The sequence below is a fragment of the Narcine bancroftii genome, chromosome 1, assembly GCF_036971445.1.
Source record: "Narcine bancroftii isolate sNarBan1 chromosome 1, sNarBan1.hap1, whole genome shotgun sequence".
Classification (NCBI taxonomy): domain Eukaryota; kingdom Metazoa; phylum Chordata; class Chondrichthyes; order Torpediniformes; family Narcinidae; genus Narcine; species Narcine bancroftii.
Window position 1 is genome coordinate 62,483,059 of NC_091469.1, and position 25,256 is coordinate 62,508,314.

General features: G+C 40.4%; 1 protein-coding gene across 3 annotated transcripts in view; it reads left to right on the plus strand.

The window, feature by feature from the left end:
• The window catches only part of lyrm7 (LYR motif containing 7), an 80,046-nt gene extending 66,952 nt beyond the window's left edge, over window positions 1-13,094 (plus strand). For all 3 annotated transcript variants that reach the window (XM_069928174.1, XM_069928180.1, XM_069928170.1), the window contains exons 8-9: window positions 10,116-10,188; window positions 11,055-13,094. The gene's annotated coding sequence lies outside the window, so the exon portion shown is untranslated. The remainder of the gene's footprint in view (window positions 1-10,115; window positions 10,189-11,054) is intronic.
• Window positions 13,095-25,256: the final 12,162 nt, after the last annotated feature.

Consider the following 25,256-nt stretch of genomic DNA (forward strand, 5'->3'; position numbering starts at 1 on the left):
TCTCATACCTTGATGAAGGGCTCAAGCCTGAAACATTGGTTATGTATCTTTATCTTTGCTGTTTAAAGTACAGTTTGATCTGCTGAATTTCTCCAGAATTGTGTTTATTTTTTCATTCATTTCTTTGCTGATTTGTACAGATCTTTTATATTCATTAAGGAAACTCTACTGACAAAAAAAGTTACAAAGTATCATTTTCAAACTTGCAAACTACACCGCTAAATCCAAATGAAAATATGAGATAATTGCCAGTGACTAGCAATTATCTTGTATTCTCTGTAAAATTTATTCTGACCATTTGCTTTTGGGACTGTTTATTTCTACCGTGCATGCAGTTTTCATTGATGAACATGTACGGAGTCTGTAATGTTTATTTTTATTATAATAAAGAAACTTGGGTTCTTTTAAAACAACTATATTTTATTAGCCATAGACTCAAGACTGTGTAGAGTCATCAATCTTGAATCCAACCCAAGGTGCCACAAACTAGTCTCTGACTCCCTCTAGTGGTCAGGAGGATCTCTAGTACTCTATCATTACTGTCTCTGACTCCCTCTAGTAGTCAGGAGGATCTCTAGTATTCTATCACTACATCCCCTTTCCTTGAGATGTTTAATCTAACAGCTTAACACACCAATACAGTATTTATTTCAATTTATAGTTCAACACAAATGTAAACACAAACATCAGCAGCACAAGCTTTTAAGTGTGCAGTTCTTTTTCTTTTAGATATTCAGTCTTTCAGGTGCTTTTCTTGACAGAGGTGCTTGTGTCGGCACTGCTGGTCCACTACTGTCTAACACTGGTGGAATTTCCTCTGTTGCTGCGAAGGCTGGATCTTCTGCACCTGTCTGTTCCTGCAGTGTCTCTTGTGTTTTCAACAGGCTTTTTCAATTCCTCCTCAGTATTTGACCATCCTCTGTTTTGACAGTGTAGGATCTTGGATTTACTTCTCCCAGAAAAGTAACCTTTTTGTTAAAGTGTTGGATCTCTGAGTCTCAGTGTGTCATGTTGTGCCAGTGACCCTAAGCTTCTCGTTGACTTGTCGTAGTTTTCTTTTTGTCTCCATTGTAGATGCTTTTGTTTCTGTTTGACATCTTTGTTCTTGTTTAGGTCTGCAGAGTAGGGAAGTGTGGTGCGTAGTCTATATCAGAAGCTTAGTGGGTGTCATGCCATGTTCAAGTGGTGAAGCTCTGTAACTCAATAGAGCTAGATATGGATCTGAGCCACTGCTTTGTGCTTTCTTGAACAACTGTTTAACTATGTGAACTGCTTTCTCTCCTTTACCATTTGACAGTGAATGCAGAGGACTTGAACTCACATGTTGAAAATCATACTCCACTGATTTTGTGTATCTCCTATGATAAGGATAATACAATACAGAATAACATTTCCTTCTCTCTCCAAAAATTACTGTTTTACCCCTGTGTCTTTCACAGGAGGGTCAATTTCTTACAAATCTTTTCAAGATCTCTCTCTCTTTTATGTTTCTCTGAAATTATATGATCTGACATCACTACTATTTCAGTTATATTTCTGTCCAAAAGACACTTGTCACTTCACATCCACAAATTTCTGGCCTCATTTCTGTTTAAATGGTTATATGACTCCGTAAAGTCTACACAGGTGATTCCAATGGTACTTGAATTTTGAAACAGCTGCCAGCATAATGCTGAATATACACAAAAATGATTTTAAGTACCTGAGTTTTCAATTAGGAAACTACTTCAACTTTATGGATTTGTTTTTCCAGACGTATCAATTCCGAAAATGACCTCTCTGTGTAAAGGTCTGTGGTGTCTCTGTGTGATCCTGAATCCAGCCCACAATTCCCTCACTAGAAATATATTTAACTCTATAACTTACTTTACTAAAGATTAACACTAATCCATTACACCATGCACATGCTTAAGTTACTGTTCTTTTTCACAGACACCATTGAATTCACCCATTTTGTGGGCTCCTCTGCTTTCTTTATGATCCCTAGAGTCATCATTCAGTCGAGTTCCTGCTGGAGCTTTTATTTTAGTGGCATGGAACCTGCCTCGGGGCATGCACTACTGGCTGTGCATCCTCCTTTAACTGTATCATATAGGTGCCGCTTTAGTTGCCCATTCAGAGCCAGCTCTTCAGCGCTTGACGTCCTGCTTTGCGGAAACTGCCAAAATGTTTGGCCTGGAAGTCAGCCTGAAGAAAACTGAGGTCCTCCATCAGCCAGCTCCCCACCATGACTACCAGCCCCCCCACATCTCCATCGGGCACACAAAACTCAAAACGGTCAACCAGTTTACCTATCTCGGCTGCACCATTTCATCAGATGCAAGGATCGACAATGAGATAGACAACAGACTCGCCAAGGCAAATAGCGCCTTTGGAAGACTACACAAAAGAGTCTGGAAAAACAACCAACTGAAAAACCTCACAAAGATAAGCGTATACAGAGCCGTTGTCATACCCACACTCCTGTTCGGCTCCGAATCATGGGTCCTCTACCGGCACCACCTACGGCTCCTAGAACGCTTCCACCAGCGTTGTCTCCGCTCTATCCTCAACATCCATTGGAGCGCTTACACCCCTAACGTCGAGGTACTCGAGATGGCAGAGGTCGACAGCATCGAGTCCACGCTGCTGAAGATCCAGCTGCGCTGGATGGGTCACGTCTCCAGAATGGAGGACCATCGCCTTCCCAAGATCGTATTATATGGCGAGCTCTCCACTGGCCACCGTGACAGAGGTGCACCAAAGAAAAGGTACAAGGACTGCCTAAAGAAATCTCTTGGTGCCTGCCACATTGACCACCGCCAGTGGGCTGATAACGCCTCAAACCGTGCATCTTGGCGCTTCACAGTTTGGCGGGCAGCAGCCTCCTTTGAAGAAGACCGCAGAGCCCACCTCACTGACAAAAGGCAAAGGAGGAAAAACCCAACACCCAACCCCAACCAACCAATTTTCCCTTGCAACCGCTGCAATCGTGTCTGCCTGTCCCGCATTGGACTTGTCAGCCACAAACGAGCCTGCAGCTGACGTGGACTTTTTTACCCCCTCCATAAATCTTCGTCCGCGAAGCCAAGCCAAAGATAGGTGAATGGTAGAACTCCAAACCCCTTGAAGATGTGTGGAAATTGATCCAGTATTTCCTCTATGTTGTTCCATGCATTGGCGCTGTTAATGTGGTACACCCACTTGACCAGGCTTAAGTTTTCACATGTTTTGTCACCCAGCAGTGATTCATGTCTAAATGGGACTTCTGTGAATCTGAGATAGTGTTCTTTATCATTGACTTTCACTTTGAGTTTACATGTACCTTATGTGTTGATACTCTGCTCATTGTAGGCTTTGAGCTGTACAGGATTTGCATGGATGTAGGGCTTTATCTTCATTGCCTTGATGTCACGCTCACAGATCAAATTGACCTTTGCTCCTGTGGTCCAGCTTGAAAGGAATATTTGGTACATTTGTATGCAATGACACAGTCCATTTATTCTACTTAACTCTGCTCAAGCTTGGTGGTTCAGTGTCTGTTGGTTTATAATCTTCCTGAACTACCATGCCCACCAAAAGTGTATCACTTGAGGGCAGTTTCTTCTATAGTGTGTACAGTGAGCACGCTTTCACATCTGTTTTGTTTCCCTTTGGAAAAACATTGATTTGCATTGTGATTCCCTTTGCATTTATTACAGACTTTTCAGTCGGCTAGGCATTGTTTTGGTGCATAATGAGTAGCACATCATTTGCAATTGAATGTCTCTCCATCTTTTTGTTGTTTCCTCTATCTTTTTTTTGTGTATTTGTGTGGACACACACTGTAGCTTTGACTGTGTCTTCATTTTCACTAGCTTTTTCACTCTCACCAAACTTTTTTGTGTGCTGCAGAGTTAATTCACTGGTGTGGCATATCTCCACAGATCCAGCTAAGGTAAGCTCTGTCTCTCGCAGCAACCTCTCTTTCACTTTCTTATTAATAAGCCTGAACACAATTTAATCATGGATTATTGAATCTTGCACAATCCGATTTTTATTTTTAACCGTCCGTTAAAAATGTATCAAAGCTCTCTCCCTGCAGGTGCATGCGCTAGTGAAACATGTACCTCTCGAATATTTCATTTTTCTTTGATCAATCGTGTTCATCAAACATCTCGACAACCATGTCAAACCTGACTTGGTCAACTCCCTCGGCAAAAACAAATGTGTTGAAAACCTCTAGTGCTTGAGGTCTCGCCAGGGTAAGTAGCTGTTCAATCTTCCATGCATCAGGTTTGCTATCAAGTCCAATGGCTGGCTTTCAATGGTAATCATTTGTTTTGTTATTGGTACATAGCTACAAGTGTCCAATCGCAATAATACAGGTAGTGGAAACCAGGTACAGGTCATGTAAACTTCAGGTGAAATAGGCATCAGCAGGGGGTACAGTGCCGTCAGAACTTATTGGAGTGTCGCTCCGGCACCTCAGGAGGCATCTCTGGCACCTCAGGGGGCAGCTCCGTCACCTCATGGAGCTGCTCCAGGCACCACATAGGGTGGCTCTGGCATCTACATGTTGCCATTTTTGGTGAGCTCCAGCACCTAAAAAATTAGCACTGCACCCCTGGACATCAGGTAATCATACACATTGTCTTACTGTATATATTCACAGATTATGTATATAACTGGTAAGACTGGTACGTATTAACATCCCCAGATGTTGTTGACCTGAGAGGTCAACCACGTAGGTGAGTTTGGATACACATCTATGCCAGACTGGCAGATTTTATTCTGGAGGACATTATTGTAACAGATGGACTTTTATGACCACCACATAAATTCAGTGTGACGATCACTGAGGTTAATTCTTTATTTCAATTCCAGATTTATTTAATTATTGGTTAAATTCCTTATATGCCATTGTCCATTACAATTTAGATCTCTGGATCAGTGAACAAGGGTGTTGGTTAGCATTCATGACCTTATACCCATTTTCAAGTGTTTTCCAATTTATACCTGATTGATCAATTACAGACTATTTTAGACAAATAGATATAAAATGATGTATCTTATGGATGAAATAAATAACAATTTTATGATTTAACTGTACAGTCATGCATTACTTAATACCCACAATACCTTCTGTGAAATAGGACGCTATGTGATTTGGGCATTGTGTGAACATCATATTATATACTTAGCAAAGCTACGTCACTCAAGAGACACACAATACATGAGATTGGATGCTACTACCTATGAGTTGAATCATATACTGTTATACGATAAACGTTTTATTTGTAAGTAGGGAAAGTTCACATTAAAATAATGAAAGAAAGTACAATACATACATAAGTCAGTAGCATAGGGGTTTGTTATGATTATCAAGACATATGTATTATAGGTTATACATGCACTGCACCATTATATGGCCGGCAGCACATCACTTTGTATACCAGAGACATAAGATACACATGTTGTGTGCGGGAAGCTGTTGCATTCATTACGTCCATTTACGTCTGCTACATCCCATTCTCCGATCGGGATGTCTGAACTCTATTATAACCTTATGGGACCACAGACATATGTGCAGTTGGACGTTGCCCGAATGGACATTGCACGGTGCATGACTGTATTTAATTAAATTAAATTTTAAATCATAAAAATAGAAATAGTAATAAAATATCTATGTATTAGTTAATTGTAAAACAAGCAATGATAGAATTTATTCAAAATAGTATTGAATTTTATAATACCATTGACAGTGTATTGATATCTGATATGCAATTTATTTTGGAATAAATCAAATTAATTAACTGAATTTGGACAGAATTGCACTTAAATTTCTTCCTTTTCAAAGTTTCATTCTAAATTATACATAATTCCTCCAAGCACAAGGCTTCTTGTGCCAGACTTCTTTTACTGTAGGAATTACCTTTGTATTTCAATTTGAACAGAAAACCTTCATTCAGAACTGGGATCAGCATTTGACCTGATCCTCCATTCACCTCTTTATAAAACTTCCCATATTTGTGTAGCAAGTTTGCATGTGAAACAGAAGGAAGTGAGCTGCTTTAAATGTTGCCTGTCTGCCACTTAACCTGATCTATACTTACGGACTTGCTTCATTTTCTATTATAGTCATTCCAACTGTGATAGTACAGATCTATCACCAATGTATATAGTGTATATAGTTACAGTATATAGACTGTGCTTATAGTGATTGGCTGAGAGCTAAGCCACGCCTACTGTCTGGGCCTTAAAGGGTTGTGTCCCTAGCCAGGTCGGATCATTCCGGACTGGTCGGCCACCTGTGAAGAGCTCCTGTCTTTTGCTAATAAAAGCCTTGGTTTGGATCAACAAGTCTTTGGTTCTTTCGACGAGCTCTACACCAACAAAGATGAGTTCTGTTTTATTCATTTGGCAATAAAGCAGGGAACCAAAGCCCAAGAACAAAGAATCATGCTGAATTTATGAATGAATAACTTAGTTTCCTGACAATTTCAAACAATTATGCTGTACTTCCTTTCTCTAGTATGTCCTGCGTTTGAACATATCGGAGAAGCTTGCCTTTCTCTCCAATGTATTGAACTTGTTTTACAACAATGCCAATACTAACTATCCTCAGATTTATTTTTGCAAGGACACCCAATAATTAGTATGCTTGATCAGATGAATGATTGTACAGATGAAATAAAATAAGGACATCTGGTTTTGAATTCCTTTTTACCATCTTGGCACTATTATTGCATTTTATACGAAATGCAAAGATGTCAGGCTTCATCTATAGTTCACTCATCCCTTAATTGTGATATTATTGGGCTAACTTTTAAATTTTACCAATGCTGATTCTTGTCTCATTGCCATTCTGTGTATATCTTTTCTTCCTGCCCAGTGACTGCAACTTTTACTGTTACAACTATCTTCCTTTATAATCACCAGGAGAGACTAGAATGCTGTTGTTATTTATGACTCATTCAGAAAAGATCCATACCAAAGTTGAATTGAGTTTTCTGTGGTTATTAAACGTTATATGGATTATTACATTATTACAACTTTGTTAAATGGTAATAAAAATTTCAAGCCCCTTTATCTTCGCCGAACAAAGGAAATCAAAACTGACCATTTATTTTAAAACATGCAGAGAAAGAGAGAGACTTTGGCTAACAATACATTTCTATGGAGACACTCAAAGAACATAAACAACATCTACCCAGACTGCTTGCAGAATCCGCTTGTAACCTGCGTTTTAACCCGTACATTAAATTTTTCCAAGAACATTAATCCTGTGGATCGGAGGTCTTGTTTAACACATGAGGTTGGTGAATAAGTTGAAATCAAGGTCAAAATAAAGCAATTATTGCAAACACTTTTTATATGAATCCTCACAAGTATCAATGGATTGAGCTTTAGGGGGCTATTTTCTTTCTGACATTTGTGCAATTATTTTTAACCATAAGGAACTTGTACTTGATGCCAGAGGGAAAATATGCCAATGTGGGCAATACACCATGCCAGGAAGAAAACAGTCAATGCATCAATACACACAAATTAAGTCAACAATGTTAATGATACAACCATTCTGGTTACTTTTATCCCTAATATCACAGACGCTGACTTGTTGAAGATCAAATGGTGGAGCAATTAGCATTTCTGGAATACCGTTGTAGAAGAAAAGAAGGAAAAGAAGTAAAGGACAAATAAATCTGCAGCTTAAGTGATAACAAAAGGAGTTCAAAATCTACAGCAACAGTGCTTTCTACTCTGAGGAATGTGGCATAAGAATCTTTGAAATCAGTGACAAACGTGCCACATCCTGCAATGAACTGTTGCAGAACCAGACCATTGCCTGTAGCAGTCAAAGTCACAGCAATCTGGAAGCTTTTTGCTTTGAGCTTTTTCCAATCAACCACGGATTACAGCATCATCAGTTATTAACAGGTTGCCACCATCTGGCTGATAACAGGAAACAGCAGAAAGTGTAGCCAAGAGGTTTAAAAAAAGCAGTAAAGTCTCTATGATATTGTATGGTGTTGATGATCATGGAAAATAAATTGTTATTGTTGACATTTGTTGATGATCTGAGATGAGAAGATGAGTCTTTCCCTTGTATATTTCATTATAATTTTGCATAATCCGCAAATTTTCAGTTTTAGCCAAATAATTTTTTAGAATATTCAAAAAATACCAGGGTTCCAAATATACTGGGGGCATAGGTTAATTGGGTGTAAATTGGGCAGCACATACTTGTGGGCCAAAATGGCCTGTTACCGTTAGCTGTTGTGGGTGGAGGAAACATGGCCTCCCTGCCTGTCTGGAATGTGTGTATTGTGGGTGGTCATATGTCCTCCCTTGTCTGAAACTTATTCAGAAGTCATATCACCTGTTAATCAAGGTTGGACTCTGACCATTAATTGGTGCACACCTTGACATTGGCTAATTTAAATACCTTTGTACTTGGCCTTTGTAATTGAGCCATTCCCACCACCACCCCCCACCCCCATAAATTACCTGGTCTGGACCCTCCAGCCCTCCTGTACTTAATCTTAGGCTATTTGCTGTTGTAATCAACTAGATCATTCTGGCACTGAGCCATTGGATTCCTTTAGATTACTTGGGCTGGACCCCCCCAGCCCTCCAGCACTATAATGGGCATCGCATGTGCTTGATTCTTCCTCTTCGCCATCTTCAATGGACCACCCTGCATCACTCCAGGCCAAGTACTATGGAATGGTGCTGGAGAAATCATTGATGCACTGTTAAAGGGTTGGGAGTGTTTTAGTTAGTGTCCCTAGTAGCATAGAGCTGTGCCTGCACTGAGTCAAGGGGTGAAGGGTATTGCATTGTTTTGTTTTTCCTTGATTCTATGTACCCAGAATGTTATGTATGTGTGAGTGTATTTTATCCTCACTGTGATTTTTCCACACTCATCTATAAATTGTGCGCATATGTGTTATTCCTGTTATTATTTTTCCACTCTCATCTATAAATTGTGCGCGTATGTGTTATTCCCTTTATCATTTTTCCACTCATCTATAAATTGTGCGCGTGTGTTATTCCGATTATCATTTTTCCACACTCATCTATAAATTGTGCGCATATGTGTTATTCCCGTTATCATTTTTCCACACTCATCTATAAATTGTGCGTGTATATGTTATTCCCGTTATCATTTTTCCACACTCATCTATAAATTGTGCGCGTATGTGTTATTCCCATTATAATTTTTCCACACTCATCTATAAATTGTGCGCATATGTGTTATTCCCATTAACATTTTTCCACACTCATCTATAAATTGTGCGCGTTTGTGTTATTCTCGTTACCATTTTCCCCACACTCGCCTTTTGTTAATAAAATCATTTACTACTAGACTGTGTTCAAAGTCCTTGCTTTTGAGACCCATCAAATTTGTTTTCTCACTCACAACATTTGACTAAATTTTTAAAAAGAATTATTGTACTACTTCACATAAGAAGATTTCCCCTTGAAAATGCCCTGTATTGTATTGACATCAATAAGTTGCTGGTGGGTATCTCTTCAAAAAAACAAATTTAGCAGTGATTCAGAAAGTGAAGCAGATTTCTTGTTGCAACCTTAATTTGGCCACTGATCTTGGCTTTACCTTCTCCCACCTATTTCCCAACAAGAAACCAAAATCAAAGCATTAATTGCATGATTTTGGCTCAGCTGAGTACTTGCTCTGTGCAATAGAAGGACCGAGTTAAGGGAGATAAAGACCAGAGGGCATGGGTTAAGAGTGATAGGGGAAAAGTTTAAAGGGAACATCAGGGGGAGCTTCTTCACGCAAAGTGAAAGGATGTGTCAGCTGAATTGGTAAACGTAGGCTCAATTTTGACATTTAAGAAAGATTTAGACAGGTACATGCATGGGAGGGAAATGAAGAGGTATGGTTTGGCAATTCAGTGGAACTAGGCAGATAAATTGTTTGGCACAGACAAGAAGGGCTAAAGGGCCTGTTTCTGTACTGTAATGTTCTATGGTTCTATTGCTCCATGGTTCACTGGTTCTAAAAAAAAGCCATAGGACAGAAAACTCTCTGAAAAATTATGGATTTGTTTTTCCTTGGGTTCTCTGGTGTACTTTCTTAAAGCTTGGTTGCTTTCTTCTCTAATTAATTATTTTCCACATTTCAGATGATCCTCAACACCACTTCATACCAATGTCCATCCGCCTGTGCTACAATGTGTTCCTTTAATGTGTGGATGGGTAAGTGATTCTACTCCTAAAAGTATATGAGATCAACCTTATTACTTTGGTATCAAGCAACAAACACTTTGAATTGTCGCTGTGTGTCACATCCTGCAAGAAGATTCAGGAATCAACAAGAAAATACAAGACAATCATTATGCACAAAAATCTTTTTTTTTTGAAGCACCAGAAACAATCTGTAGCACATTTGGGTGAGAGTTGGGATCACTGAGGTGACCCAAAACATAGAAAACAATCAGCAGGAGAAGAAATATCTCAAAGCAACCTTCCAATTTTTTTATAAACATATTAAAAACCTTGTTAATCTTTCTCTTCATCACCAGATCAAAGCCAGCACCAGCTCCAGATGGGGGAGAGGGGTGGGATGGGGGGAAGGGGTGAGGAGCTGAATGGTAGTTGCAAGTATCTCGGTGCAAACTCCCAGCAGGAATGTTGCAGACTGCCAACCAACATTAGAATTCTGAGAACGGATCTAAAAATAACAAACATAATAAGCATAACAGTCTTGAACACAAAATGAAAAAAATGCCCCTTTTCCAATCTGACAGAACTCAATTAAGTACATATTCAAATTCTGAGCCCCAACATCAAATTAAGGTCTGTATTCACACAGATTGTCAGGTTATTGGAGATTTATTTAAGAGATTATTTATTTGCTATTGTATCTTCGGAGGATAATGACAAATAATTGTGTGTGTGTGTGTGTGTGTGTGTGTGTGTGTGTGTGTGTGTGTGTGTGTGTGTGTGTGTGTGTGTGTGTGTGTGTGTGTGTGTTGATTTGAAGGATTTGAACTAAAATTCTTCATTTTACTATGAGTCACTTTTGGTATTATCTATGATGCCATGCTCTTTATCAACTACAGATAAACATTTAACACCATCATTCCCTCAAAACTGATCAGCAAACTCCAAGAACTGAGAGTTTACACCCGACTCTGTAATTGGATCAAGGATTTCTCACCACCAGACCACAATCAATGAAGATTGGTAAGAACATCTCCTCCACAATTACTATCAGTAGTGGAGCACCGCATGGCTGTGTTCTTAGCCCTCTGCTCTACTCACTTTACATCTATGACTGTGTACAACAATAACACCATTTACATATTCGCTGATGATCCCACAGTAGTGGGTTGTATAAAGGAAGGGAATGAGTTGGCATGTAGGATGGAGATTGAAAACTTGGCTGAATGGTGCACCAACAACAAACTTGCACTCAATATCTCCAAAACTATGGAGCTGATTGTTGACTTCAGGAAGAGAAAGCCAGAGATATACAATCCAGTGATCGTTGGAGGAATCAGAGGTGGAGAGAGTGAGCAAAAGTTCTTGGGAGTTACTATCTTAGAGGATCTTTCCTGGACCCAAACACCAATGGCATCATGAAGAAAGCACATCAGTGCCGCTACTTCCTCAGGAGTTTGTGGAGGTTTGGTATGACACCAGAAACCCTGGCTAATTTCTACAGAAGTATGGTGGAAGGTGTGCTGACTGGCTGCATCACAGTCAGGTATGGGGAGACCAATACATCTGAGCATACACAGCCCAGGTCATCAAAGACAAACATCCCCACCATCGAGAACATCTACAGGGAATGCTACCATCAGAGAGCAGCAGCAATCATCAAGGATCCACATCAACCAGCACATATCTCACTGCTGCCATCAGGAAAGAGGCGTAGGAGCCACAAAATTCGCACTAACAGGTTCAGGAACAGCTGCTACCCCTCCACCATCAGACTCCTCTACGACAAACTCAATCAGAGGCTCATTTAAGGACTCTTAATTGTGCACTTTATTGATTGTCCAATACAGAGAGAAAAAAGGCAGTTTGTTTACATTTGTTATCTGTTTACAGTTCTTTGTTTATTTACATGTTAAGTTGGGTACAGTTTTTATTTGCACTACCAATTAGGGGTAATTCTGCTGCACCCACAGGAAAAAAAATCTTGGGGTTCTGTGTGATGTCATGTACAATATGTACTCCAATCATAAATCTGAAAATCTGAAAATATACAGATGGTTCCTGGGTAATGAATGGGCACTGTTTTCACAGATCTTCATGAGTTGATTTCTCCATGTTCAAAAATACACAAAAATCACTCAATATATTAACTATATGCCCACAGTAATGGAATAAGTGTAAGCAAAAACATATAAGGCTAAAAGGAAGAGAAAGAGAGATGAACGTGAGCATACTGTATGTTCACAGGGCAGATTTTAAACAGTAATATTCTGGAGCTCTTTCATCTGTTGGGCTGTTCATAAAGCAGGTATTTGTAACCCAGTTATGTTCTTTTATTTTAGAGTATTTAGAAGAATAATTGCTTTTCTCCATAGAAAAAAGCTGAGAATTATCTGAAATAGTTTTGGAAATTAGCATTTGCAAAATGTGTATAACAATTTCAAAATGAATCAGCAAACTTTGGGCAAAAGAATTGATTGAATTAGTCTAAAACCACATGCTCATGTTTTCCATAATCCTTTACATTGATTCAACCCTGGATCTGGCTCCGCTACAAAACTGTTCACCCCCTCAGGTCAACTTGGCGAGATTCCACAGATTCCACAAGTTCAGGGAGGCTCTTCCAAATGTGCTCTGTTCTGCAGCATCCAGGCCCTTTCAGGCATGCAGTTATAGTTTCTTTTAAATTTAAAACTCTTACTCTACTCAGCAACTGATTAATGAGCTCAGGGATTTTTTTTTATGTCACTTTTTAGCATTTAAATTTGTTACCCATTGATTGATCAAACAGATTTATAATATTAATAAAAAATTTCAAATCCATTACCAGTAACTCTGCACAACCATTTAAAATCTCTGCTGAGTCTTGGGAATCAGCTTTATGGAATCTTTCTCAGTCAAGGTAATAAGCTCTGATTAAAAGTATTTATTATCTTAAACCAAGAGTGATCATCCTCCAATTTTTATTGAGTGTTAATTACTTTCGTAGAAATATTTCTAATTCAGTGAACTTCATACTTGATAAAATCTGAATTGGGATCAGTTTCCTTCTTTTAGTGAAATGCCTTGAAATGCATCTTTAACTCCATATTATCATACAAAACCCCCAAAAAATGAAAACAAGTCATAAACTTTATAAAACGGAAAAAGATGCCGAAAGGTATGTATTCTCAAAATGAGATGAGGCGGGGGGTGGTGGGGGGTGAAGAGGTGGGAAGGTTTGTGCATTGGCCCTTAGATTTTCTTTGAAGACTATGGTCACCTGTGTACAGAAATGGGAATATATGAGAACTGCAGCAACAAAAATATTTTGCTTCGAAATGGTTCAAATGGTGTCTTATATCTTGACTGCAAGTTGAATTTTGAGTGATTTTTCTTTCTTCCTGTCCTGAAATCTATATTCACAGACAGAAATACTGTGGGAAGCTTTTTTAAAAAAAAACTGCCATGAAACATGAATGATACATAACAATTGTGGTTGCTATATCAACATGTCCTGGAATTTCAGAATGCTTAGTGCAATCTGGAGTGTAATGTTGGACGAGGCCTTAAATTTGTGTTGTCAGAGTTCCTGAAATAATCTTGAGCACTCACATCAATTACACAACAGCAATATCCAGAGATGTTGTGAGTAATAAACATTTAAAAATAAATTCACAAAGACAGTCACTAACAGGAAAGGTGTTAGGACAATGATACACATGTATGTGCATCACCACTTAGTGCCGTGCATGTATGGTGATGCGCATGTATCACCACTTAGTGCCAGACACCTGCTATGTGCTATTAATTAGAGAATTGTCACTAAACATATTGCTCAAAAAAAAATGATTTCACACACTTTTACTTTCTAACCTGGATGAGACAAAAAGCAGATTGAAAACTGAATGTGGGCTCTTTTGTACCATAAAGAAAGGAAAACTGATCATCTATTCAATTTTTTTAGCTCATTTTCATTCCAAGTAGAATATGTGTGAGTATCATAAATTCACAAATTCTCACTTGCAAGCAACACAGCTCCTCATTGACGTTTTTCTCTGAATGACATTTGCTCATCTCTAACACAAACCCAACTAATAATAACCGATTCGGAATAAGTGAAAAAGTGTTATTCAATTCAGAAAACATAATGATTAACAGCTTCTATTCCTCTATACTCTTGAAGGAATATAAAGTTTAACATTTAATGGAACAAATGTCTATGATTCACCATTCCTGGAATTTCTGGGTTTTTTTTTAATTGATCAAATTGAAATTGGACTATTTTCCTGATGCACCATCAATTAATCACAAAAGACTGAAGATGTGAAACTCACAGACTTTCATTAACTATCAGCTGCTTTCAGGTGGAATCGCCGGAAGAATACAGTTCTGGAGCCAGCTGCGGGTGTCTGTGAAGTGACATTCAGGTGGCAGCGCTGAAGGCGCCTGAAAGGTCCGCAGCGGGGAGAGGTGCCGTGGAGCAAACGCCTGCTCCTGCCAACAGTGGCTGTAGTTCCGCCCACTGTCGTGATGTCATTTTCAGCGCGTCGAGGCTGAAGCTGTAAGGATCATGGCGGGCATGGAGCAGAGAAGAGAAATGCTTAGGATGTTGGCATCCTGTGTCAGCGTGCAGGACCAGATACATGAAATCCTCAGTAAGGCCACAAAATATGTTGAAGTTCTTCTCAGCTCCATGAGATAAGAACATCGCCTAACTGAGATCAGGCAATGGTTCTTGCAAAGGTTGTGGGTCAGAAGGCAACAATTAGAAGTGGAAACGGTTACAGAGTGTAGGCACCGCAGACAGAGACAAATGCTGCTTGTCAGTCAATTGGCCATGATAACAAATCGGTCTCTTTGGATGTTGAACAGATCCCAGAGGGCTGCATTCTGGAGTAATGTCCTCACCAAATTTGATGATGACAAGTGGAGGAGACACTTCCGTATGATGCGGGGCACCTTCAACTTCATGCTGGAACTCATTGAACCTCACCTGCAGCCTCATAGACCAGATGCGCAGTGGCCATTCGAGCCGGGAGTTCAACTGGCTGTGCCACCCCTTGTGAGTATCGATCCATCAGTGCCATCTTTGGAATAGGTGTCAGCACTGTGTGCATGGTGGTGCAGCAGGTGACTGGAGCCTTGAAGGGCATCCTCGGTAAGCATTTCATCTCCCTGCCAAGTGGAACAAGCTTCCAGGAGACAATTGACAGCTTTGCAGAAAAGAGCTACCCAATGTGTGCTAGTGTCATTGATGGGTTACATATTTCAGAAGTGAGAGTAAGGAGGAGGTTGGGGGGGGAGGAGAACCCGGTGCTGGATCCCAGCATCACATTCCTCTCCATGTGCCATCGTGATGCATTGATGTTGAATTATATGGCAAGCCTGTGCGAGGGGGCAGGTACATGGGAGGGGATCCATTGGGCTCTTGGAACTTGGACGGGCAGGCCTCACATTGCATGAAAATTCCCTGGAATGTGGAGGACTGCCTGTCCAGTGCAGCACTGAGATGCTCCAGTGCAGATGACAAGCAAGTCATGGCCTGCACGTGCTTGTCACCTTCCGACTGGCGCGTTGTCTCCTCGTCCTTCATCAGTTCCATGAGCAGCGCTCTCTCCTACTCCAGTGCCACCTCTGCACACTGGCGGTCCCTCTCTCCTTCCTCCTGCTCAAATGTGGACATCATGCTATGCAGCTCCTTGGACAGAATCTGAGCCTTTGTCAGCCTCCTGCACTTGCATGACAGGGCACTGAGGGTCAAATCAGGAAAAGTGCATCAGTATTTCAATTATGTGCTTCCCAATCAGTTCTACTATACCTGTGTCCTCTATTGAGAGAGCCGCCTGGCTACTTCCATTTCCACTCCTGCTTTCGGGGGCATCCAAGGCTGTGCCAGTGGAGTCATCTTCAGTGACCTGCGCCTCCTGGGTCTGCATCTCTCGTCCTTCAGCGCTGCTGGTTGCCCCAGGGATGAGCTATGGGGAACAAAGGCTCTCCAGAGCACTGGAAACACTCAAGGGTTCTGCAGAGCAGCTGGACCCCCATAGAATGTGGTATTGATCAAAGTACTGTCACTCCATCCGAGCGTTTCCACTCTTCCGGTTATGATCCAGCACACCGTGGAAAACTTTTTACGCAGGCTCTTCGGCTTGGTCATTACCTGTGTTATAGTGTGGACATGACCACTAGCTGAGAGTGCAGTGGCCACTCTTTCATATGTGGGACCATCCCTCACTGTCCCTGTGAGCTCCCTTCCCTGGGCTTCTTGAGATAAATGCTCTAGAAAAAGTCTGATCTCAGCATCAGTCCAGTTTGACACCATGGAATCAAAATGAGCCTCCAAAGTACTGAAAAACGTGACTGCACCAGTAATGCCGAGCCTGCACATTTTCAGGTTTTTCCAAAATCACGTCAAGCATCCCAGGCTGATGACATAGAATGTTTAAATGTGAATCTGTGGAAGAACATCTGATTATTCAAAGTTAGGCCTGCCACCATATCATACCATACCCCCTAGCAGCTGCTGCCACTTTCAGGTGCCTAGGGGGAGCGCTCAGAAGCGGAGAATACACCTACCCGAGGAGGGTTTGGTAAGTACTTCTCGGGCCAGGTATCTCCGCTTTCAGGTGGCCTCCTAACAGCCACATTAGGGTATTTTAGGCAGCTTTACTTTGGGGTATTCTGGCCACCTGAAAGCGGCTTATAGACTGGAACAGCCGTCAACCTCATTGACTGATCAAGGCAGAGTGGAATGGGGAGCATTAAAAGGGCTATGGGTAGGATCGGTCTTGGGAGGCGTGTCCAGCTGGCAGCAGCCAATCATAGCATTACAGTGGTTTACCACATTTCCAACGGATTATGGAATTTTAATGGCATATTATGTCAGTCCAAAATTATTTTCCTTATCATTCTGTTAAAAATATCATCCTGAAAACAGACCTTGTCGTATATATGGACATAACTGCAGACCCCTATTGTATGTCTCATCGCTTAACATTGCTTTTTGACTTATACACAAGCTATTAAAAGGCTCCCTGTTTTGTCACCAATGGACACCCTTTAAATCTTTTGAATACACTTTTTTTTTAATTTGATGACCATTGTACATCAATATAGAACATAGAATTTTACAGTACAGTACAATGTTGTGCTGACCTTTACAAACCTACTCAACAAATTAAATCTTCCCTACCTCACACCCATAACCCTCTATTTTTCTTGCATCCACGTGCCTGTCTAAAAGTTTTTTGAATGTCCCAATTATACTAGCCTCCACCAGCCAATGCAATCCAGGCACCCACTACTCTGTAAAAAGCTTACCCCTGATGTCTCCCCTAAACCTCCTTCCCCTCATCTTGTACAGATATCCTCTGGAGTTTGCTATTCTCATCCTGGTAAAATGGTTGTCCACCCTAACAATGCATCTTATAATCTTGCAGATTTCTATTAAGTCACCTTTCATTGTTCTCTGCTCCATAAAGAAAAGCCCCATTTCTGTCAACCTTGCCTCATAAGACATTATCCAATCCAAACAAGATTCTGGTAAATCTCTTCTGCACCCTTTCCATAGCTTTCACATCCTTCTTGTAATGTCGCAACCAGAACTGAATATAATATTCTAAGTGGAGTCTAACCAGAATTTTATGGAGATGTCACATAACCTTATGTTATGTTGAACTCAAGCCCCCAAGTAATGAAGGCCAGCATGCCTTAAGGCTACTTAATTACTCAATAAGAAGTTTTGAAAGATTTAGTCCCAAGGTCCCTCTGGTTTTCCACACTGTTAAGAATCCATTAGCCAATGTTATGAGTCCAGAGGACCCCAAAACCCAGCAGCAATAGGAATTCACCAAGACAAATGGTTACTTAAACAAAAGTTGCTTTTAATTATCTTGAAACATAAAAACAGGATCAAACTTATTACTATTAACTTAACCTAACTTAACCTCCTTCTAATTCTAAGTGCACATGGATGTAATGTGTGTGTGTAAGTTCAGAAAAGTTCTTTAATTCACAGTCCAATCTCACTTCTCACTCCTTCAAGTTCACTAGTTGCAGGCAATTCTTATACTGTGCACAGAATTTAACATTTATGAAGTTCACCAGGCTTTGGTGCTTGAAAGATAAATGGTTACCACTCAGGAAGGTTCTTGTCAGTTTTCAGAGAGAGATTTGCTGCTCGTTGAGCACCCACAACCGATTCCTTCTGAATAGTCACTTCAGTGTCTTGCTGAAGAAACTTGCCCCCTCAGGGTTTTCTAGATGATAACCTCTTTCTTTCAGGTCACACAGAGTTCCGTTTTGTTTCCCTTATTTCAAGTGAAACATTATGCAGCCAGTCTTCTCTTTTTGTATGGACCACAAGGGCTTTGGCCCAGCTGAACTAGGAACTCACAACCCATCTTCAAAATGCGGTTTTTCCACAAGCTTGCCAGCTTGTCAGGTTCCAGTCCCAGCTGCTGCTGCTGCACTGTAGAACTCTCGCGCTCTCTCTCTCTCTCGCTCTCTCTCTTGCTCTCTCTCTCGCTCTCTCACTCTCACTCTCTCTCTCTCACTCTCACTCTCACTCTCTTTCACTCACTCTCTTTCACTCACTCTCACTCTCTCTCCCACTCTCTCACTCTCTCTCTCACTCTCTCTCACTCTCTCTCACCCTCTCTCACCCTCTCTCACTCACTCTCACTCACTCTCACTCACTCTCACACAAACTCTCACACACTCTCACACACACTCTCACACACTCTCACACACACTTAGAGAAAACCTCATGACCTTCTTAGAACAGCACTCTGCACCCAGACAGGCTGCATCTCCGGACAAGATCTTTTGAGTTCTTTCATCTGTTGCTTTCCAAAACAATAATCCATTACTCTACAGCATGTCCAATTAACACCTACTTTTGAAGTCCTTATAGGCATTCTTCAAAGCTTCTGCAAAGGAACTTGGAGCCTGGATTGTCTGGCTTGAGCAGAGCTCCAGCATTTTAAATGAGATCTGTTTTGAAGTGTTTGTATCTGTATGTGACCTAAACTAAAAGCCCTGCCACAATTTATCTTCTATAAAACATAACATAAATATAAAATATAACATTAACTGTCACACCATGTTTTCTGCTTTCAAGTTTGATGCTACAAAATGTGTCACTTAGCCCTTATCTGGATTGGACTTTATCTGCCACTTTTCCACTGAACTCTACATCCTGTCTACATCCTGTTGTAACCTGCAACAACCTGCTACACTATTCACAACACCTCCAATCTTTATGTCATCTTCAGATTTTCTGACCCATCCCTCTATTTCTTCATCCAAGTCATATATAAAAATCACAAAGAGCAGGAGTTCCAGAACAGATCTCTGCAGAACTCCTCGAGTCACTGATCTCCAGGCAGAAAAACTTCTATCTACTACTGCCCTCTCTTTTGTGCAGAATCCACACAGCTATAGATCCAATGCCTCATTAATTTCTGAATGACTCTACCATGGGGATCTTGTCAAATGCCTTCCTTATTCAAATCCATATTCACCTACCACAGTACTGTCATCAATTTCTTTAGTTACTTCCTCAAAAAACACAATTAGGCTTGTGAAGCATGATCTTCCCCTCACAAAGCCATGCTGACTATCCCTGGCTCTCTGAGTAGACTATATTTCTCTAATTAGAAGTGGGTTCAGTATGGCACCTGAAATCCTTTTCCTTTATTTAAAATTGGGTTACCCTCTGGTGGCAGACTGGACTCACTACTTAATTTTTTTTTCTGCTAAACCCATTTTCAACAGCATATTTCTAGTCTTCAATATGAAATAATATTTTCAAAGCAACTTTATCAAAAAACTGCAGTTTCAGTGCTAATGTAATAATGCTGATATGAAGGAGAGCTTGAAAGGTAATGAAAGAAAGATCACTGCATGAAAGAGCACAGATTTGAGAGCAATTTGGTCCTGAAGTGCAGAAATAGAAATATACGGCCACATTTACTATTTTTTATTTATTTTCATCGTCTTCTCGTTATCGAGTGTGCGTTTGAAGGACCATGGCAAATATTGAAGACTCAGATTAACTTTGATTAGAATTTGAGTAGCATCAGCGAAACAGCATCTTCAGCCCAGTAGGCATTTGGCTTTATTGCAGCAGAAATAGTATGGGGTCATTTTCAACATTCCTATCTGTCAAATGATCAAGTGACTCAATTGCCTCATTGATTATACATTCCATTGACCTTACCACCACTCCAATGTCTGTAGTGTGTAATTGTCTTCTTCCTCATATCTAATGTTTCATACTTTATTATACTTAATATATTCCTTCCCTTGCCTACCCAAACAGCCATTGGACTTCCATTGAAAACAATAGGAATACTGGCAATCATACAATTCTCCAACATAGACAAAACCTTGTGGAAACTTTTGGACAATGCCAGTGCCACAAGCAGCCCTTCAGGTGGTGAACAACAGGGGGAGGCCCTCTCAACTTTGGTATGCAGAGTGCAGAAAGTATTGCAAAGAATACAGAACAAAACTTCTAACATTACAATATTGAAGAAAGTTAGGAAAAATTAACATAACACCTCATTCAAATGAAAACAATCATATTTTATTGGAAGAAGAGTTACCTAGCAAAAGGATACATAAAAATTATTGTTTTGGAGGATTCTGTGCACTGAAGTCCTGGTCTCCTGAAGAAGGCTCAGGCCCAACACACTTAGTGACTTTTAATTTCTGTGGATGCTGAGTGACCAGATGAGTTTCACCAGCATTTCTTGGGGAGAGGGTTCTGAGAGCAGATGAGCAGGAAATAAAGGAAATGTTGTTGAGAATCCATTCACTAAGAAGGAATTCTACATTTCAGGAAGAAGGAGCAAGGCCTCATGACTGACAAAGGTACAGTGATGAAGAAGGAATGATGTCCTTTCAGGAGGGAAAATGGGAGAACTGAACATAGTTACTGAAAAAAACAAGACAAAAGACTTGTTGGGAGGTTGTTCTGTGGCTCCCAATCTCAAACGTGCTCCCTTTTCCTGTCTTGGTAATTTCAGAGCTTAACACATTGATTATGGATAATATCAACTTGGACAGCACTTGTAGCACAGTGGTACATCATTACTACTGCTATCTCACAGTCCCTCATTAAAACCTGACTTCCTGAATGGAGTTTGCATGTTTCCCTAGTGATCATTTGCGTTTTCCCTGTGTGCTCATCTTAGTAGGCTCATCCTCATGCAGTTAGTTGCCAAAACAATCAAAAGGAATTCAACAAGGAGATGAAATTAGTTACACCATGGCAGTTCCTATATAGCAAGTGTTGGTTGCTTGAGGAATTCGGGCTCAAAATTGATTACCTGGAGTCCGAGCTGCAAATATTGTGACACATCAGGAAGCAGTCACATGCATTAGAATAGGTGCTTCAAATTCTGCCTGTGGTCAGGGACTAAAGGGGTGAATAAGGCAGGAAGTGGAATCCAAGAGAAAGTGCTGGAGCCTCAGCCTGTGAATTTGTCACAAGTCTGAAATTCTTACTCCATTTTTGGATATGAGTGGGGGTTGTAGGATTGACGAGCCACCTAATCGTAGCTCTGCGGTTTAGGAACTCATTCAAGATTGGGGAGAGATGAGAAATGCAGTGGTAATTGGGATATTATAGTTAGAGGAATATACAAAGTTGTCTGTCGCAGGGATAGAGCATCTCGAAGGCTGCATTGCTTACCTGGTGCCTGGGTTCGGGTCTTTTTGTCTGACCTGTAGAGGAATTTGCAGTGAGACGGGAAAGATCTAGTTGTTGTGGTCCATGTGGATACCAACAATGTAGGCAGAACCAGGAAAATGGTTCTGCAAAAGGAATTTGAGGAGCTAGGGACCAAATTAAAAAGCAGAACCAAAAAGATGGTAGTATCTGGATTACTACCTGAGTCATATGCAAATTAGCAAAGGGTCCAGAAGATTAGAGAGTTAAATGTGTGGTTCAATGATTGGTGTGGGAGAAGTAGGTTCCAAATCATGGGAAATTGGCATCAGTATTGAGGAAGGAAGGAAATGTTGAAAGGGAATTAACTTCATCTGAACAGTGATGGGACCTGAATCCTAGAAAATCACATAATTAGGACTGTGCACAGGGCTTTAAGCTAAATAGTAGGGGGGTGGGTTCAACAGATTGAAGAGGGATGAATAAAGAAAAAGAGAAAAATGTTGATAAAGTAAAAGAAAAAAAGTAAAAAATTAGAAAAGTAACAATTGAGTGTATAAAAAGTCAAGTGCAAAAGAGGAAAGATTGCCAGATTTTAAAAGCACAAAAGTGTAAGGGTGCTTTATCCAAATGCCCGTAGTATTCATAGAAACATAGAAAATAGGTGCAGGAGCAGGTCATTTGGCCCTTCAAGCCTACACTGCCATTCATTTTGATCATGGTTGATCATCTACTCAGTACTAAATACCTGCCTTCTCCCCATACCCCCTGATCCCCTTAGCCACCAAGGCCAAATTTAACTCCCTCTTAAATATAGATAAGGAACTGACTTCAACCACTTCCTGTGGCAGAGAATTCCACAGATTCACTACCCTCCCCCTTATCCTTAAACTGTGACCCCTGGTTCTGGTTTTCCCTATCACCTGGAAAAACCTTCCTGCATCTTGCCTGTCTAATCCCTTAAGAAGTTTATATGTTCCTATAAGATCCCCCCTTAATCTTCTAAATTCCAGCAAGTATAAGCCAAGTTGATCCAACCTTTCTTCATATGCAAGTCCTGCCATTCATGGCATCATTCTGGTGAACCTTCTTTGCACTCCCTCTATGGCAAGGATGTCTTTCCTCAGATAAGGAGACCAAAATTGTACACAGAACTCCAGGTGTGGCATCACCAGAGCCCTGTACAGCTACAGTAGAACCTCTCTGCTCCTGTACTTAAATCCTCTTGCTGTGAATGTCAACGAACTATTCACTTTCCTCACTTCGCCTATACCTGCATGTCTATTTTCAATGACTGGTGCACAGTGACACCCAGATCTCATTGCATCTCTCCTTTTCCTAATCAAACACCATTAAGGTAATAATCTTCCCTCCTGTTCTTGCCTCCAAAGTGTATAACCTCACATTTATCCACATTACATCTGCCATGCATTAGCCCACTTGCCTCAATTGTCCAAGTCACCCTGCATCCTCTTAGCATCCTCTACAGAGTGAACCCTGCCACCCAACTTCATGTCACCTGCAAACTTGGAGATGCTGCTTTCTATTCCCTCAACTAAGTCATTGATATATATTGTAAATAACTGAGGTCCTAGTACTGAGCCTTGAGTTACCCCACTACTCACTGCCTGCCATTCTGAAAAGAACTTGTTTATTCCTACTCTTTGCTTCCTGTCTGTAAACCAATTTTCTATCCACCTTAAGCTTGTACACTAATCTCCTGTGTGGGACCTTATCAAAAACCTTCTGAAAGTCCAGATATACTACTTCCACTGGTTCTCCCTTATCCACTCTACTAGTTACATCCTCAAAAAATTCTATAAGATTCATCAGATATGATTTTCCCTTCATAAAACCTTGCTGACCCTGTCCGATGATGATATCACTACTTTTCAAATGTGCTGCAATCACATCTTTAATAACTGACTCTAGCATTTTCACCACCACTGATGTCAGGCTAACTGGTCTATAATTTCCTATTTGCTCTCTCTCTCCCTTCTTAAAAAGTGGGGTTACATTAGCCACCCTCCAAACCTCAGGAACTAATCCAGAATCTAAAGAGTTTTGAAAAATTATCACTAATGCATCCACTATTTCTTGGGCTACTTCCTTAAGCACTCTGGGATGTAGACTATCCAGCCTTGGGGATTGATCTGCCTTTAATCCCTTCAATTTACCTAACACAACCTCTCGGCTTACATTTATTTCCTTTAATCCTTCCCTCACATTAGATCCTCAGTCCCCTGCTATTTCCTGAAGATTATGTTTTCCTCAGTGAAGACAGAACTAAAGTAGTTATTCAATTGGTTTGCCATGTCCTTGTTCTCCATGATCAACTCACCTGTTTCTGACTATAATGGACCCACATTTGTCTTAACTAATCTCTTTATTTTCACATATCTATAAAAGCTTTTACAGTAATTTTTTTATGTTCCGCGCCAGCTTTCTCTCATAATCACTTTTACCTTTCCTAATTAATCCTTCTGTCCTCCTGTGTTGAACTCTGATTTTCTCCCCGTCCTCAGGAGTACTGTTTTTTCTGCTAGTTTATTCAAAACAAGGTCAGTGAATTTGTGGCACAAATCAGTTCAAGGCGTATGATTTAGTGGCCATTTCATTAAGGTGGCTGCAGTTTGGAGAGGATTAGGAATTAAATATCCAAGGATATCAGATAATACAGAACAACAAGCAGGGAGAAAAGGGAGGTGGGGTCGCACTCTTAGTTAAGGATGAGATCAGGACCATAGTGAAAGATGAAGTAAGATCTAAGGAGTAAAATGTTGAATCCATCTGGGGATATATTATGAATAATAATTGGAAAAATTAACTAGTGGGAGGTGTTTATAGGCCACCCCTTAATAACATTACAGTGGCACAGGCAATAAACCAAGAAATGTTGGAGGCATGCAAGGATGGAACAGCAATTATCATGGGGGACTTTAACTTGCACATAGACTGGATGAATCAAGTTGGTTGAGGAGTTTCACCAGACTACAGCCTCTTTAGGAGGACTTCATAGAATTTATCTCTGATACTTTTCTTGAAAAGCAAGTTACTGAACCTACAAGGGAACATGTGATCTGAGATCTGGTCCTATGCAATTATCGATCTTGTAGTTAGAGATCCTCTTGGAAAGAGTGATCATAGTATGATTGAGTTTCTCATAAAAATGAAGGGTAAAATAGTTTGTGTGTTATTATGCATGCAAATAAGAACTAAATTTCCCAGCATGCAAAACACGTGGTTAGGCGGACACCAGAGTGACATTTGACGAGGGTTGGAGTTGGTTGGAAGTCAGTTGAGGCAACTCAAGGAAAATAAAGTCGGTTAAGTGTTAAACCTACATAAAGTCGTTCTTCCTGAAAGAACAAGCATAACAGTTCAGTCTAAAACAAATGTGTTATGCCTAAACAAGGGAAACTTCAAGCGGATAAGGGAGGAG